The sequence below is a fragment of the Danio aesculapii genome, chromosome 15 (genome assembly GCF_903798145.1).
Source record: "Danio aesculapii chromosome 15, fDanAes4.1, whole genome shotgun sequence".
Taxonomy (NCBI): domain Eukaryota; kingdom Metazoa; phylum Chordata; class Actinopteri; order Cypriniformes; family Danionidae; genus Danio; species Danio aesculapii.
Window position 1 is genome coordinate 46,310,504 of NC_079449.1, and position 6,197 is coordinate 46,316,700.

The 6,197-nt window shown below is 36.7% G+C and overlaps 1 protein-coding gene across 2 annotated transcripts in view; it reads left to right on the forward strand.

The window, feature by feature from the left end:
• Positions 1-4,347: 4,347 nt before the first annotated feature.
• The window catches only part of zmp:0000001236 (mastermind-like protein 2), a 98,750-nt gene continuing 96,900 nt past the window's right edge, over positions 4,348-6,197 (forward strand). Inside the window, exon 1 of one of the 2 annotated variants that reach the window (XM_056473998.1) lies at positions 4,348-4,827. The gene's annotated coding sequence lies outside the window, so the exon portion shown is untranslated. The remainder of the gene's footprint in view (positions 4,828-6,197) is intronic. The other variant, XM_056473997.1, reaches the window with a different exon arrangement.

Consider the following 6,197-nt stretch of genomic DNA (forward strand, 5'->3'; position numbering starts at 1 on the left):
GTGTATGTACTACATATATGGAGTTTGAGGCAGGAGTTTTGGGTTGAGGTGATGGAGGGATTAAATTAGGATGAGATCTGTGGTCAGAAAAACACATTTTCCAAATACTTTTTGTGTTTTACACACAGTTAATTCACAGGAACCTTTGCCACATTTTTCTGTTGTGCTTTTATAATTTATAAGGAGGTTAGGAAGTGTAGGTGAAAGTGCCTGCTCATTTTTGGCCTGTCCTAAAATACATTTCAAACTTGGCCACTGCCTACACACTGCCATGACAAAACAGGTGAAGAAGTCAGCGAGTGGAGCTAACCCTGCTGAAAAAATCCAGCTTAAACCAGCCTAGGCTGGTTAGCTGGTTTTAGCTGGTTGACCAGCCTGGTTTTAGAGGGGTTTGGGCCATTTCCAGGCTGGTTTCCAGCCATTTCCAGCCTGGTCTTAGCTGGTTAGGCTGGAAAATGACCAGCTAAATCCAGCTAAAACCAGCTTGACCAGCCTGGTTTAAGCTAGACATAGCTGGTTTTGGCTAGGCTCCCAGCCTGTCTAGGCTGGTCAAGCTGGTTTTAGCTGGTCATTTTCTAGCCTGACCAGCTAAGACCAGGCTGGAAATGACTGGCCACCAGCCTGGAAATGGCCAAAACCCCTCTAAAACCAGGCTGGTCGACCAGCTAAAACCAGCCAACCAGCCTAGCCTAGGGAAATGAATGATTTTAATAACAGCTTGTGGATAAATGTTCTCCATTTAGCCGACAACATCTCAACACTGGCATTTCACATGGTAGGCTACCTTCAGTTACGCCCCTCTTGCTCTCAGCAGACAGGTAATATTGGAGCAGACAATTGGATAAGCAAGACACCTTTTCCTCTGACGTCAAATAGTCTCCAATAGAGTGGAAGAAATATGACGTCAATTTGTATGCAAAAACACGGAAGCGAGTTAGCATTTAAGCAGTTCAGGTTCCCTCGTCCCAAAGTCAATGGGTTTTTTGAATGGGATTTCAGTTAAATCGCTTAAATAAGGTTCGTGGCAAACACAAATTCAATATACTTTCACGTTTTATTCTACGACATAAAACACATCAGTTACATTACACTCTTGAGTTTTTAAATCGGTTACGCTTCTTTAAACAGACGGTTGCTATCAAGTTGCTAAATGGGACTACAGGCGGTGTCGGAGACATTATACGTCATCGAGCTAAACTCGTCTGGAGCGCAGCTCGCTTGTGTTGGGCATTTGGATTTCTCAGTTATTTAAGTATTTTCATATACAGTATATTATAGTTTGTAGTATTTTTCTAATTGGGAATTCATATTGTGTGTAGATAATGCCTTCACTTGTAAAGACTGTCAAGACAGATTAATTTGTTGATCGTTTATCTTAATTAAAGATATGGGGATACAGCTTACCAGTGCAGCCTGTCTCTTTCCTGCTCTCAGTAATGCAAACGTGCCAATAAATGTGTAAAAACACATACATATTAACTGTCATTTTATCTTTATCAAGTGATTTTTCGTCGGTTTTTTTCTTCATTTGAACACATTTAACTCCATTATAACTGCAGTATTTTCAGTCCTCCTATAGTATATGTGACTGTACGGGCTGCTTTTCGCTGTACTTCGTGACATAAAAAATACTGAATGTTGCTCTGTGTCCATGATGGGTCTTACAGGCATTTGATAGACTTGCTCCTCACGCCTGATTTCTGTCGTCTGTTAAGGTAAGCGGGCTGTGTGCACGCGAGCGATACACTTATTTAAATGTGTCTTATGATAATACTATGTAGGCACATTTATACATACAGTTTTAAAACTTTTACAACAACCGTAAAGCAAAACAGATGTATTGCCCACGAATAAACGATCCAAAAGGCACATAGGTCTATGTGTATTTCCGTATTTATTTGTTTATAATATATAGCGTGGATTATAATATAATAAACAGAGAGATTAACTCTGTCATGGACATTATTTCTAAAAAATAAGATAGAAAAGTTGTCCGTAGCAGGGCGGTGCTGACGTCACAGGCGAGCGCCCCGAAAGCACTGTAGTTCGTTTGTAGCCTAATGTTAGCTTTTCAGCTATTGCGTTTGCATTCAAGATCCAAAAGTGCTAAAAGTTGTATTTTCGTGTGAGGATTATCCGGCTGGACAAAACTTGTAAGTGTAATGAACAGTGTTTGAACACAGAGCTTATTATTTGCAATCTTCAAAAAGCCTATGGGAAAATCCTATGGGGATTTTATAGATTTTATTAGGGATTTTGCTTATTGTCCTCTGTTTTTTAATTCTTTGAGTATATACTGTAAGTGGCCAGGGGTGTTGTTAGACATTAAGGCCTACTATATATATATATATATATATATATATATATATATATATATATATATATATATATATATATATATATATATATATATATATATATATATATATAAATATTTATTATAAATAAAAGTATTCTTGTTATTATACAATTATTTTTCTAAATAATCTTAAATGGGGCAACGCAGTGGCGCAGAAGGTAGGGCTGTCGCCTCACAGCAAGAAGGTCGCTGGTTCGAGCCTAGGCTGGGTCAGTTGGCGTTTCTGTATGGAGTTTGCATGTTGTCCCTGCATTCGTGTGGGCTTCCTCCGGGTGCTCCGGTTTCCCCCACAGTCCAAAGACATGCGGTACAGGTGAATTTGGTAGGCTAAATTGTCCGTAGTGTATGTGTGTGTGAATGAGTGTGTGTGTGTTTCCCAGTGGTGGGTTGCAGCTGGAAGGGCATCCGCTGTGTAAAACATGTGCTGGATAAGTTGGCGGTTCATTCCGCTGTGGCTACCCCGGATTAATAAAGGGACTAAGTCTACAAGAAAATGAATGAATTGCTGTTTTTAGATTACTGTGATGGTTGGGTTTAGGGTTGGGCTAAATGTAGGCCTAGCCTAGACGTTAATAAAAATACAATTTAATGGGTTAATTATCAATAATATGAATAATACTCAGTATACTGTTTTTACTTTACTGTGAGGATAAGATTTAGGGTAGACATGAACAAAATACAATTGAATGGGTATTTTAATCAAAAATATGAATAATAGTCAGTATAATTACAGGTTTTACATTACTGTGAGGATTAGTGGTAGACAAAATACAATTGAATTGGTAATTTAATCAATAATATGAACAATACTATATATAAAACAGTCTAATTACTGTTTTTACATTACTGTGAGGGTTGGGTTTATGGTTGGGGTAGGAGTAGACGTTAATACAATACAATTGATAGATAATTTAATAAGCAGCGTTATTTTCAGCCGCAGCTGTAGCCCTTCCATCCAAAACTCCTCACAATTGATCCAGATAAACAGCCTTCATGAAGTTCAGGGTTATCACCACTAGAGCCTGCAAAATGACAGCTCTCCAGTCGTAGGTCTTTATTATTATTTTTCTTTATGTTTTTAGGTCTTTTTTTATTGTTTTTTCGCAACTTTATTGAATGAAATGAGTGTAGTTAACTCAAAATTTACTGAAAGTTAATTCTACTCATTTGAAAAGAGTTTTGAACTCAGTGTTGAAGGTAATCAGTCAAATACTTAATTACTTCAACGTAAATGGAGTAAGTTCACAGTACTCAAATAGATTAGTTTTAACTCAAATGGTTTGTAGAAATCGGTTTCCTTAAACGGTTTGAGTTGCCTCAACTTATTGAGTTTTACAGTACTCAGTTGGTTTGAGTTCTCTTTATTGGGTTTTACTGTGCTCAAATTGCTTCGTTTACTCAAATGGATTAGGTTCACAGTACTCATTAGGATTACTTCTTGAACTTAAATGGTTTGTTTCAATCGGTTTCCTCAAGTGGGTTGAGATAGGGCCTACCTTAACCTTCTAGGTTTTAGTGTTACGTGTTACCAAAATACAATTTAATTGGCAATTAAATTAATAATATAAATAATACTCAGTATAAGTAGTGTTTTTACTTTACAGTGAGGTTAAGGTTTATGGTAGACATTAACAAAATACAATTTAATGGGTATTTTCATCAAAATATGAATAACCCTTGGTATAATTTCTGGTTTAAATTACAGTGAAGGTTGGGGTAGGGTAGACAAAATACAATTGAATTGGTAATTTAATCAATAGTATGAACAATACTTGGTATAATTACTGTTTTTACTTTATGGTTGGGTTTATATTTGAGGTAGGACTAGACGTTAGTAAAATACAATTAATAGATAAACTCTTCCGTCCAAAACCCCTCACAGTTGATCCAGATAAACAGCCTTCATGTAGTTCACCCTTATGACCGCTAGAGCCTGCAAAATGACAGCTCTCCAGTCGCTGGGTTTCTGTCGAAAAACGTGAGGGAAAGCTCATACAATGAGGGTCTGTATCAGCCTGCGGTAAACCAGCCTCTCCGGACCAACTCCGTACGCGTTCGGACTGCTGACAATCCACTGCGCGGAAAACCCTCCGCAAATCCACTTTTATCCAGCTTGTTTTGGGAATCACCACAAGGAGCCTTTTTAAAATGACAACAATGGGAAGTGCGTCCACAAAGCTTGAACTCTCTGGAACTTTACGGATTTCTACCCCCAAGTAAATGGATTATAATTGCGTGCATCGTTCGTCAGCAGACAGGAGCGCTTGGTTTTTAGCCATAAGTGCGTTTTTGGATATGATTGACTAATAGCCGCATGCATTAACGGGATTGCGTTGATTCCTTGCTGCAGGACTGTGTTAAGCCGTCATTCGCACACTGGGATTTGTTACACCTTGCATGGAGTTGAATGAGCGCACGCTGCGATTTTGGCGACCTGGCAAGCTGTAAGACACCCCTTGCACTGGAAAGTAATACCGCATAGTGTTTTAATGCTGCATATAAACACTCATAGAAGTTGTGGATATTGAATAGACGTTATTATGTATGCCTTATGACAGGGACTGTAGGACATCAGTGAGAAACTGCGCTTTTGTTTGCCCAGCTAAACATGCGCATGTTCTGAAATGTTTCCCATACATTCCATTTGCCTGTAAGAGTGTCAATAGTGTAGAACGTACTTAATAATGTAGAAATGCTTAAAATAATGTTGAATCTTTCTATCAACAATGATAAGACATTAATAGACGTCAGAAGTTTAGTCAGAATTACTGGAAGTGTTCACTACACTGGGAAAAATATTTCCCAGTGAAAAAATGTTGCCCAATGGTCTCTACACTGGGGAAATGTCTTGATCCTAGTGCGAATATCCAGCAATTCTTAAACCAAGAAGGCTTTTCTAAACAAGCAAACTATATTGTCTTGTTTTAAAAATTAATATACCACAATTAAGCGAGTTTGTCATAATAATAATAACATAATAATCAATCTGCCAATGGTGTAAGCAAAATAATCTTGTTTCTCGTTTTGACGTGTGATTATTTTACTTGTTTTTAGGGTAAAACTCACTTCATTCTGGCATATTATTTCTTAAAACATGACAATAGTTTTCGCTTGTCTAGAAAATGCTTCTTGATTTAAGAATTTTAGAGATTTGATCTAGAAACAAGACAAAAACTAAGCAAGTCATGTAACTTTTCAGATTATTCAGTGTTATCTTTAATGAAGACCTCTTAAGAAAATTAACTTTTTGCATATTGTTTACAACTTGCATTAACACAGCTTTACCCCATGATCAATATGGTTTATGAAACAAAACCATTGTTAATTTGTCGTTATCGTCCCACATGCAGAAAAGTAATGTGTACTAATAGTGTTTTGTACAGTAAAGTTTCACACTGTATATATTATAGTTTTGACTTTTTTAACGGATGCTACAGAATACTGTAGTATTAACACTGTAGTGAATTGATAAACTGTAGTAAGTACTGTAATTTAGTGTTTACTACAGTATGAATTGTGAATTGTAGTAAAATATAGTTGTAGAAAACTACTGGGTCCATTGTTTATATTACTAAAGTTGTTGTATTACTATATAATTACCAGAAGACACTAATTCAAATACTTTACTATCTAGTATGGTTCAAAAACACTATACTGTATTACTATATATTACTTTGGTATTTTTTATGTGGGATGATTCAACAGCATCATTTGCTTGTATATTTCAAGTAAATTTAGTGTTACTTTTCATAAGGGTAAGCACTCCCTGAGAACGTTTTGATCAGGTTTTAACATCTTATGATAAATATTGTTTAAGTAACATTTCAGAGAGTGATGC